We start from the raw sequence: 12,128 nt of genomic DNA on the forward strand, positions 1-12,128 counted from the left end.
TTTTAATGTAATATTTCGAGAGACCATACACCAGTGACCTTTATTATATATGACAATAATATTATAATAAATAAATCCTACAATTATGTTACTCTTGAAACTTAGATTTTTGTAGGTTTCACTTCTAACACGTGTGATCTGCATACATGTTTTTTTTGGTTTTTTTTTTTTTAATAAAAAAAGTGCGAAAGAGAAAAGTAATAGAAGAGTCTTTCTTATCTATTCTTCGGGTTCTCGTTAATTTCTTTTTATTTCTCTATTCAAGCCTGTAAAAAGAAGAGGAGAAGTGGGAGGAGAAAAATAAGAGGAAGAGTTTCGTAGAAGAAAAAGAGGATCGTTTCCGGTCTCTAATAGATCGCATCTCACTCTATTACGCTTCCGCTTACCGAAAAAAGTTTTTTTTATAGTTCGTACCCCGTTATCTTATGGCCAATCTGTAACCAGTTAGGATCGTAAATTTTTTTCTAAGCGTCTTGGTAGAAAAGTACGCTTATTCTTTTTTCTTCTTCTTTCGTTCTTTTTCTCTTGGATGTGAAGTTTTATAATGAAATAAGAAGAAAAAAAGTAAAAAGTTAAATAAAATGAAAAATAGTGCAAGTGGTATTATATTATCTATGAGAATAATTTGTTAACAATACTTTGATACAAAACGTGAGTACTTTCATATTTGAATTTTTTGCAATCCAGCCAAGTGGGAAATTAATTAAGTGAGATTTATTTGCATTCACTGTGACGTATTTATACACAATACTAATAGTAATTAGCGTAAAACCATATTATTTAGTTCCTAATAATATATCTAATATAAAATTGTTGAATATACTAGTTTTTGATGTATCCTTGTTTTAATAACGTTTATTTAACGTTTATAGGATATAAACTTTCTTATCTTCGTTATTCGCAGATAATTTAAATTCGTGGAAAGTTTATAAGCGAGAAACCCATGTCTTCTTTCATCTTCTTCTTCTTCTTCTTCTTCTTTTTTTTGTCTCCTTTTTTCTTTTTAAAAATATAATTCGAGAAAAAGCAATTTTGTTCGTGTCTCGAAAGGTCGAACGATCTGTCATAGTTCGTTTTCATTTTGGATGTATATATTCCTTCCTGTCTATAACAGAACCTTCGGAGGTCGAAATAAACTGACCGCTGATTTTGCGCTTCAGAGAAATCCGATTTATTTGATGGGAAATACGTACGATTAGTATTGTATAATCGTATATATATATATATCTTCACGTTCTGTATATACATATATACGAATTTTCAGATTAAAATAAACATAAGTTGTATTTTATTATTCAACTTTATTTATTATAATTATTTGTTAAATTTATTTGAGATCCAGGAAAAACATAAAGCAAGTAAACTTAACTAATTATTTATTAAACAAAACAACACAAATTATTTTATAACTACACATCATGTGCGTTCGAGAGCAGCTGTTCATTGTGAACGTCACTTGCGGCATCACAGTTCAATTTGACGTCATACATTATACAGTTACACACACATACTTCTACTTTATTTATGGTGCGTTTGCAACGCTCATCTCATGATACGATAGAAATGTACCTTTATTTTCCCGACAATTATAAAAATGAAAATATTTCTGATTTCGATTAATTAAACAGATTACATAAAATGTATTTTTTTGTTTTGTTTCAGGTAGGACATATTTCTTTATTGTGGTAACGTGTTCCAGTGAGCTAAGTATGATTAGTAAGTAATAAAACAATCATAAAGGTTCTTTTTTTTTCTTGAAATTCGTTTAATATTCAATCGTAATATTTTTTTTTGATTATTTACATTTATATTTATATTTTGAAAACGCTGGACACTTTTTTCACATTTTCTCCCATAACAGATGTTACTCCTTACCTCTACCATCCATAATTTTTACGACTGGTTTTATCGTAATCATAGCTGTTTAAAAAACGTCTCTTCGTATAAATATTAGCTTCTTGAAATATCCTTCGTGCATATATGTATATGCGCGCGCGCGCGTGTGTGTGTGTTCAATATATGTACATAAATTATTCGCAAATTCGTGTCGATTTGATCGCACGTTGAGAATTACGATTCGATGACAGGAGAAGAGTTGGACGAAGAGAGTACGGTTAAAAGGTACTTCCCTCTCATACATTCTCTGCATATCAATTTCTATGAGGATGAAAATGGAGATAGGGGGAAACGCGGAACGAAGAGGGATAGGAGAAGGGGACCATTGGGCTCACATAGAAAATGAGATCAAGGGTGAAGTAAAGAAAGTCTCGGAGAGTGAAATGATTTTTAAACGATTTGATTTCATTCGTTCTTCTTCTTCTTCTTCTTCGTAAAATTACTATCTTCGAAGTTAACCATAGAAATGAAATTTTATTTCGTCGTCGTTTCTTCATAGTTTTTTCAAAAGAGCCTAGAAAGTATAAAAGATAGAGAGAGAGAGAAAGAGATAAAATGAAAATGAAAAGAAACACGAAAAACTTACACTTGGCTTCTCTTGCCATTTCAAAGACTCGTTGCATTATCGAACGACGTAAGACGATTTCTACGAATGTCTCTTTCTCTTTTTCTCTTATCTACCTACCTTCTACTTGATTTTATTGTTTCAAAAGATAGCTCGTAAAGCGGACGGAACAGACTCACTCTCTCATTCGTGTGTTTCTCGAGATACAAAATCGGCCCCCAACTACTTTTACTATTTTTGTTTTTTTTTTCACGGGATATGACCATTCGACAACTCTTGCCATTCTTCATCTCCTTCCTTCTTTCCTCTTATTTTATTTTCTTGATTTAACTGTAGTTTTTCCTACACGTTGTCTTTTACGAAAATTATTCGATTTTATTTAGTAATTTTTAATCTTATTTTTTTTTATTTTTTACTTTTTCTTTTATTAACAACCTTTTTCGATCTTATTCGTATGGAACGGTTTTAGTCGATAGTATATATATAGGATAATGTTACGAGAACGTAGAAATTCTTACGGTTTTCTCTATTAAATTTTCTAATGTTTTAGAAACTTTCCTATAATTTTCATCCACACTTGAGTATATTTTACTGGCATAGTTTGAAATAAGAAGAAAAATCGATGGATAATTTTAGTTTATTGTTTTAGTATAATTAACAATTATCTGTTTTTGTACGATCTTTCCAACATTTCGATCATTTCAATTAAGTAATATTAGAAAATTTGTTATTAAAATAGGTCAAATAAGAAAACTAATGAATGAGAATCGTTTTAAGTATTCCAGTATTATTATTTTTGTAAATAATTAAACGATCCATCGGAATTGTTCACATTAATGAACGTTTCCCAATCAAAAGTTCGATACGATGAGCTCGGGGAGAATTTGGTTGGGTTAGCCAAGTAAATATTTCTCTCCTATATTATGTGAGAATGTGACGTGGTGATTTCGATGGACCGATACACTTGTCCTAGATTTATGGAACGTGAAATTTCAACTTAGGGAGCCGCTAACTAACCAATTCAATATGATGGATATTTGCTGGAGAGATCATTCAGTAGTATAGAGACCATACGTGGAATCGATAATCAGTATACTCGAATAAACGATGAAACATCATTATCGTAAGCCAGGTTGCTGCTGTTATTGCTGTTGCTTTTGCTTTCCAAGTGTTTATCGTGTTCTCACAGGAATGGTCTTTCGCGAATATTACTTCACGTTTACATTCGGATAAAGCAATTAATGGAAGAGCCTCGGCTAATGGTGTGTGTGTCGGATTACGCTTATTATAACATTAATTTGGCTTTTCCTCTCTTATGAAAAGAGAGAGAGAGAGAGAGAGAGAGGGATAGATTGATATTCGATTTTGATTTGATTTCAGTTTGATTTAGATTTTAATTTGATTTTTTAAATCGTCTTATGGATAACCGGTCAAAAGTTTCGAAGCATTACGTAAAGTCATAGAAAGAGAATATTTATAAGAAAATTTATTAATCAATTCCTTTTCGAAATTATGAAATTGTTTAAAGATATCTTATTATTAATGTTATTGTTAGATTAAAATATTGAATTGAATGGAATTATTATTATTATTATAATGTACATATTTGTGTGTTTGTTCGATGTATTATAAAATTTGTTTAAAGATTGATTGAAAATATTTTTGTTATTGTACGATTTGGAAAAAAAAAACAACGTTTTATCCAAAATTATCGTTCGAATAGAATATCATCGTTTTTCCTTGAAAAGACAGTGCTGAAAGATAAAAAGGTTGGATTATATCGGGAACGTTGGGGAAGGATGTAAAACTGCTTACATTTTAAAATGGAATTCTTGAAGGAATTGCCTTGTTCGTTCGTTCGTTCCTTCGTTCGTTCATTTCTTCCTTCCTTTTCTTGTTCGTTCGTTCGTTCTTTCGTTTCTTGGTATGAGGATCGTACCTTGTATGTTTTCTTCACTATCCTCGTTATATCCCTTTCAAGATGGTTTTATTCGCGTAAGCTCTCTCTCAAGGAAGGGATTAAACATGCTAGCTATAACGATCCTCGATATTCGACGAGCTTTTAAGTTTAACCCAACCTCAGCGAAATCGAAAGTTCCGAATCAAGACGATAATGTATAGATCATCCAACTTCTCTCTCTCCCTCCCTCCCTCTCTCTCTCTCTCTCTCTCTCTCTCTCTTCCTAACATTTGTTTTCACCAACTATCCTAATGATGACGTTAGACGTCGTCGAAGTTCCTTCAACGTTGAGGGAGACTTCGGCCTCCTTTTCGAATTTTCTTCGATAGGGTTGATTGAGTTTTCCTATGGCACGTTCCTCCGATTCAATCCTTCGTCCCAATTTTCATCATATCGATGGGAGATGTCGGGGAGGGGGGTAGAAATAATAAGCGGGGACGAAGGGATGAAGTTGGTTCGTGATAAAACTGACCGCAACGTTTTTCATCAGGTTTCTTCAAAAAAAAAAAAAAAAAATTTTTTTAGCACTCAAAAAGGAGAAAAAAAGATTTTCAGATAATTTTCAAACTCTCATATATGTATATACATGTTATATATGTTATATATATATACCCAAGAGTAAAGCTTCCCTTTTTTGAAATTGAACGGTTCATTTTAACGACGTGGCAGCCGTCACCTTTAGATTTTCCTCGAACAAAGGATAAATGGCATGGTGTTCCCGAAAGAGTTGATCGATGATAGCGCAACAATATCGGTTTTTCAATAACGCCCGTATTATTGACCTTGTTTGAAATTTTTTTCTTCTTTTTTCTCTCTTTTTCACACGGTTATAAGCTAAATTGAAAGTTTAAACATCGCTTAGGTAGATACTTTTATTTTTACGATTTCTTTACATCTTCTTTGGTTTTTTTTTCTTCTTTTTTCTTTTTTTTTTTTTTACGATGATTTAATTTGTAAATTGGTTGAAATAGAGGAATATAAAAATGTGATAATGGTTGCTGGTACTACGTTTAAAGTAGTTTTAAATCGTTCGTGATTGGCTGTACCTTTCTACCGTTTTATTTAAATGTGTAATATTTAGGCTCACCGAAGCGACTAATGCGCGACTCGTTAACGATTTCACGAACTCTCTATTTAATTCTCCCTCCTTTTTTTCCTTCGAACAAAAAATGAGATGAAAAAAAAAATGAATAGATAAAATGTCATTTAATAGCCACTCAACTCAGGTTATTGTCTCTTGGTCGCGGGAATTTCAGATTAAAAGACGCGTGTAATTTGATGTGACGCGAGAACGAAAGAGTAGAAACATTAATGAGCTTTCATCGAGCCAAACAAAACTCTTTACTTCGATAATATTAATAATATATATATAGAGTGTTATATTACAGGGTGTTCCATTTAAATATATATTCATTGAAATATCTTCGAAACTGTTGATGTTCGAACAAAATTGTATTAGACAAAAGTTGAAGGATTCAAAGGTGGACGCGTATAGATCATATGAAGATCTATTTTGATTTTTTAAATGGAATCATATATCTTTTAATGCTTCAGTTTATGCAGGTTTTTATTCCACGAAATTCCTACGAAAAAATTCATAATATCAGATAACGTTCCCCCTTTAAACCATTCAACTTTTGTCTAACATATTTTTTTCGAACATCAACAGTTTTGAAGATATTTAAGTGGATCATTTTTAATGGGACACCATATATATATATCTATATGGATTATATACGATGAAAAGAGTAACTGCAGTCAACGTGTCCTATAAGAGCAGTCAATATTTTTTATCGATCGCTAGAAAGGGTAGTCTTTAACGAAGCTTAACTCGTTCAACGCTCGGCCGAACATTGGACATTGCACGTTTCTATGTTTATGTACACACTAACAGGGTGTCCTAAAAATTGTTTCACCATTAAATGTAAGAAAAATATTATCGCAATATTTCGATAGCAATTAATTCATAAAATTACAATTATTTGTTTTTAATATATGAAATACGAATCGATCATAGTGTTATTAATTACATGGATGGATTGATAAGTTTTCAGCTTAAAATAGAAACAATTTTGTATTTGATTAAATTTATTTGTTAATTTTAAAACTTTTCAATCTATTTTCGTGGTTATGGGTTTCACGATGTTGCAATTTGAAATATCTGCAAAAAGAATGTTCAATTTTCGATTTATGTTAGATTCCTTTAGGATATCTTGTATACATCATCGTACGTAACAACGTGCACATTTTGTACATTTAACTCTCCTTGTGTGTGTGTGTATGGGTTTCTGACATACACACTCACATATTATGGTTTATAAAGCATTAGAATTTGTGTCAGAAGCAACTCCAACGATGTTTGCTGACGTTTAACGATCGTTTCGTTAGTTAGATCGTTGATTAAAATTGGTAATTCTCATGAGTGTATCTATCACTATTACTACTACTATTATTACTATTACTATTACATCTGTACTATCATTAATCACATTTTTATTTCGTATTTACACGTTCGAGAATAACATAATGTCGGGAAAATCATGAAATTCTATTCCGATAAACGAAATTCGATTCCAAATATTATTACAGTATATAGAATTTATTACATAGAAACTTATGATTAACATTTGAAGTATGTGACACAAAAGGGAGGGGGGATAGTACTTGTCACGTAGTTGGTTCATTTGATTTCTTCTAAGAAAGCTCATTGATATGCAAAAAGGCCAATCAAACGATTCCACGAAATTCATATCGGTCATTCAACCTAAATATGCGTTTAAATGATACTTACATGGTATGTGTGCGTGTATTCAATAGTATTATGTTGCATGAGAAACGTTCGCTACAATTTAAATATATATTTTTGATTTTGTAGACTTTTTAATGCTTATGCGATTAAATTGTTGATAAAATTTATGTAGAATTTTGAAAAATATTTATTTTTTATATTAAATTATATATCAATATAATATAATATATTTAAGCGTATTAACAGATCGGTTTTTACATTGTGCTCTATATGGGCTATTTAAACTTAATAACATTTATAAAAAATTTTCAAATTACAATTATATATTGTAAATTAATTATATTTCAATGAATTGTATTATTACACATATCATAAACAAAATATTATTTTTTACCAACGATTTAAGTAAAGAAGAACAAAAATAAATTAATAAATAATCTATGTTTTTATTACTGTTTTTTTTTTTTTCAGTTGTTCAGACGTCTTGCGAGTCTCGCAAGATTTCATTCTTTAATAAATCGTGAAAAAAGAAAAAAGAAAAAAGCAAAAGAAATCTTTTTATCGATCACGATATTACGTGTTTTTAACCGTGTCGTTAAAGTTCGACGTCCGTTACGAAGAGCAAACATAATCGCATGAAGTATATAAGTAACGTGACTCGCATCGGAAGAAGGAATCTTGCACGTGAAAGCGTGCTTCTTTCTTTCTTTCTTTATTTCTCTATTTCCTTCTCTCTCTCTCTCTCTCCCTCTCTTTCTCTCTTTCTCTTTACTTCGAGAAAGTTAACGAGCTACTGTCTTTTATATGTTCTCTCTTACCGTTTTAACAGTACGCGTAACCACTTGATGCGCCTTGTCGATTATAAAAAAAGAAAGAAAGAAAGAAAGACAGAGAGAAAACGACGAGAGAGAGTAGGGAGGATTGATCTTGAGAAATTTTTCCACGTGTTATGTCTAAACGCAATTAAGATCGGCGCGACATCGTTTGAACTTATGCCGCTTGAACTAATCGTTCGTTTATCGATACCCAATTACCTATTTCTTGCATTAACCTACTTCGTTGTCGAGAATATTGCACGAACGTTCGAGTATTTTCAACGTTACTCGTGGTTTAATAAAATGCTTCTTTTCTATTTTTTTTTCTTTTTGCATGAATTATAGTTGATCAGTACGCGATTGCAAACAATGTTTTAATACACCTTTAACTTCTCGTGTTTAATAAAAAAAAATACACATATATATATATATATATATATATATATATCTTAATATATATAAATTACGTGTGACGTTGTTTGTCCCCAATGGACTCCTAAAATACTGAACCGATTTTAATCATATTTTACACACTGTGTGCAGTTTCATTCAACTTCAAAGATAGGATAGTTTATATCTCAATTTATAATCGCAATATTATTTTATTAATCGCGAATTATTTGTTTATTAACAAAGAGTCATGATTGTCTCTGTTAGTTCGATAAGATTCTAACAGATGGCGGTATAAGGTAATTCGTTGAATTAAAGAGACGTGTGTATCGGACTTATTGTGAGCTACAGCAACGTGTGGCGGGGCACCCCTAAAATTTCTCATAAGAAATGGAGAATATCGCGTGACACATTTTTTTTCGTTTCCCTTTCTATCTTGTTATAGGATTTTTTTTTCTTTGGAATTTTAAAGAAGAAGAATGATCGTGGTTTGTAAGAGATATTAGCATAGTTCCATATCGATCTTGTACCATTGATAATATTTCTCGACAAATAATACATACAGTGTAACTTTTTTTCTATTGTAAAAACTTTTTGCACGAGGCGAAGAAAAATCTGCAAATTTTCTTCTTCCTTTTTTTCTTTCTTTTCCTTTTTTTTTTTCCGTGTCTCGAAACTTTGAAACCGATATGTAAAATACATCTTACATGTTACGTCAATTTTATATACATCGTTTTTTTTTCTTTTTCTTTTTTTTTTTTTTTATACACGTCTAACTCGGAAAAACAAACTTTCTTTCGATAACAAAACTTATCTTGACGTTAGCAGATATTTCGAGTTAGAAAAAAGTTTGATCGCGTGTGTCATTTTAGAAGGCGTATTACCAATTTAATGTTTCAGAGATAGCTTTGAAATTAATCTAATCTTCGGAATACGTAGTAGTAGCAGAGATAAATTTATAAAAAAGAAAGAAAGCAATGTGTGTGTACGATGATGTGTATAAAAAATTTAAATTCATTTTTATTTTTCAATAAGTTTGAACATATCACTTATTATTTACAAAATTGTTTGAAATAATAAACGAGAAATAAGCAAATAATTTTTTATTCGGATATACAAGAAGAAATGATTATTACATGTAAATGTTAACAATTTAATATACGACTGGATTAATTAATATCATAATATCAAAAATTTTGTTTAATTACGTAATACAATCGATTCCGGGAATAATAGAAAAGATAATTATAAATATTACAGACAAGAGAGAGTAACAATATATACACGTCAGTGTCATTTCATATTTCAAATGATTGAGTTTTGCGAGGATATCCGATAGTAATTTTGTCCGATGGAATCTAAGTTGGATTATCAGTTGGGTATCGTTTCAACGGACATACATGTAACATTCTTTTTGTTTTTAACAGACGTTCGTTCATGAGCGTGAAACATATGAACTTTTATTTAAGCTCACGGATTCTCACTTCTCGTATATGACGACGACCTGTATGTGGGAGAAATATAAAAAAGAGAATAGATCGGCTGTTATTACCATTGTGTTGCTATGTCAGTCTCATTTTCGCATATCTGTAATGAAATCTTCGTTGTGTGTTACGTTCAGCGAGTAGAATTCACGTTCTATGTCACTCTCTCTCTCTCTCTCTCTCTCTCTCTCGCTCTCGCTTTCTTTTTCTATGCTTTTTTTTTGTTCCATTACATTCGCATATCTCGAAACGTTCATTCGGTGTCCTGTAATAAACAGCCGTGACATTTTTGTTCTCACCCGTTGATATGAGTATATAAGAGGATAGAAATAGAGGGATGAGAGAGAGAGAGAGAGAGAGAGAGAGAGAGAGAGAGAAATGCATTGCTCAGATGAGATCGTGCGCTTCGTAAAATTAATGGCACTTCCGAAAGTAGTTGTTTCGGCACATTAAGTACAGCTAATGATCTTCCTTTGAGCTTCCTTCCGGTACTCTACCGACGAACTAATTACGCGCTTGCTTAGGCATATAATCGTCGTTCTAACGTGCTGAACTAAGATATTACCTGGATTTATATATATTTTTTTCATTGTTTATCTTATTTCGATAAGTATCTATTGAGTTTCTTAAAAATTATTTATTGTTGATTATTCCATTAAAATCAACATAAACCGATTTTCAGCAAAATCTTATGTACTATTACACGTTCGAGATTTTTTTCTGGCAAACAATGTGAGAAGGATATTCTCATGCACGAAAATAAAAACAAAATGTTTTATAAACATCGATTATTTAATTAAATCTGTATATGTTTTTTAGAAATCTGCGCTAACTTATTCGAGTAATTAAATATTTCGATTTATTTCATTTTTATTTTTGATAGGAAATGTGAGATTATAAAAGGTAAAATATTAAATCGTTTAATTAATAACACATATATATATTGGTATACATTCGTTTCTCTTGTCTTGTGCTCGTTGTCTTCTCTACATTTGAGCAATCATCGTGAAATTTCACTGAAGTGAATTCGTACAAACATACACACACACACACATGATTATATAGAGATATAGATAGATAAATGTATATATCCTGCGTGCTCACGTAGGAAGCTGTCTCTAGTCGGTACTCTTAGTTTGTGCAATTACGAGTTCGAATACGTGAATAATAGAAATCGCATATGATAGAGAAACGTACTAAACCGGTTAGCATTTATACGATCGTCTTCTTCGATGGGAAAGTTTTAGTTCAGTATCAATCGGTAATATTTTATAACTAATGTATATATTATAAACTGTTCACACACAGGCTAAAATGATGAACTGTACTTCTAGAATTTTCTTATATTTTTGTACCAGAACATTTAATGGATACTTAACTTAATTTGAATATTACTAAATAACAAGAATTTATTTAATTTTCAATTTTAATCGATTTGGCAAATAACGTGGTTCATATTATCATTCTGTTTGAGTATTATTTTTGAAAAAATTTGGAGAACAAGGACGGTAGAGTATGGGAAAAGCTCACATCGAGAGAGATGTGCTTGCTTCGATAGGATTTTAGCGGTCGGGATATGCGCATCCTTGAATTCTGTGAACGGCGAGGTTGAGAGGGATCGACAGGGAGACCATAAATTTCGATTTCCATCGAGACGGCCGACCATTCGATTCCACTCGGCGATCTATATTCGTGGTATATAGAGTAAATGTACGTGAGACCTGGAGCTTCAGTTGGAAAATGGGCCGTGTGAAAGCACTGGAGATCGGCCGAATTTCGTATCAAACTATCTCTCTCTCTCGTTCATACATATGAACGCAAATAGACATACTCATACATACATACACACAAACACACGTGCTTTCTTACTCCCATCTCTGGTGATCGCAGCACGACACGAGCCAACTACTTGATCTGCACCAAAGCACGTTTGCCAGTTTCTCCCTTATATCTCTGCTTAAAGATCCCACCTCGAGACACACGTCATTCTAACTGCGAAAATCGAACAAAGAGATTCGAAAGACAGAGTAAGAGTAAGAGTGAAAGTAAGTAAGTAAGTAAGTAAGTAAGAAAGAAAGAAAGAGAGAGAGAGAGAGTATTCTACTCGCGTTCAAATTCGCATTACCGATTTATGAATCGTACGAGACTTCGAAGAGTGTGAAACATTCAAATTGAGTAGTAGTTCTGAACTCGAAACTTTGCATATCGATGTCTTCCAGACGACGATTCCATGGAGACTCGTTCGCTTTCCTCTTTCCTATTCTATGTT

The 12,128-nt window shown here is 31.8% G+C and overlaps 1 protein-coding gene across 4 annotated transcripts in view; it reads left to right on the forward strand.

Moving 5' to 3' along the window:
• The window catches only part of Invadolysin (leishmanolysin-like peptidase, invadolysin), a 274,537-nt gene that overhangs the window by 23,455 nt on the left and 238,954 nt on the right, over positions 1-12,128 (forward strand). For 2 of the 4 annotated variants that reach the window (XM_089179320.1, XM_089179322.1), the window contains exon 3: positions 1,663-1,716. The exons of the other annotated variants lie outside the window; for them this stretch is intronic. The gene's annotated coding sequence lies outside the window, so the exon portion shown is untranslated. The remainder of the gene's footprint in view (positions 1-1,662; positions 1,717-12,128) is intronic. 4 annotated transcript variants of the gene reach the window in all.

Source organism: Polistes dominula, unplaced genomic scaffold, assembly GCF_049000335.1.
Source record: "Polistes dominula isolate Pdom_NZ unplaced genomic scaffold, Pdom_raw_medaka contig_373, whole genome shotgun sequence".
Classification (NCBI taxonomy): Eukaryota; Metazoa; Arthropoda; class Insecta; order Hymenoptera; family Vespidae; genus Polistes; species Polistes dominula.